At 30.5% G+C, this 315-nt stretch overlaps 1 protein-coding gene across 1 annotated transcript in view; it reads left to right on the top strand.

The window, feature by feature from the left end:
- The window catches only part of LOC119591408 (glycine-rich RNA-binding protein blt801-like), a 13,827-nt gene that overhangs the window by 943 nt on the left and 12,569 nt on the right, over positions 1 to 315 (top strand). The gene's annotated exons all lie outside the window — the stretch shown is intronic.

Genomic DNA, 315 nt, shown 5'->3' with positions numbered 1-315 from the left:
ATAAATTTACTGTCAAAGATATATATAGTTTCACTTCTTTCCTAGTAAGAAACAAAAATGAGGCTTGAAATATGCCGCAGTTGCCCTCTCTCTTTCTCTATCAAAGACGCATCATTGATTTCTTCTTCATAGAGAAACAGAAGTAATATGCCGCTTAAATTATATCACAGTAGAATACACGAACTTTTGTCAAAGGCATTTCGCAAAAAAAAAAATCATGCATAAAATGACAAGTAAAGGAATGCATGAATTATCTGGTGTTATTTAAGGCACAGTTTTTGGTTCTTTTTATCTTTTACTGAATATATGTATTAT

This window comes from Penaeus monodon, chromosome 28, assembly GCF_015228065.2.
Source record: "Penaeus monodon isolate SGIC_2016 chromosome 28, NSTDA_Pmon_1, whole genome shotgun sequence".
In the NCBI taxonomy this organism is placed as follows: domain Eukaryota; kingdom Metazoa; phylum Arthropoda; class Malacostraca; order Decapoda; family Penaeidae; genus Penaeus; species Penaeus monodon.
Note: the sequence above shows the minus strand (reverse complement) of the source record. Positions and strands in the feature narration are given on the sequence as shown.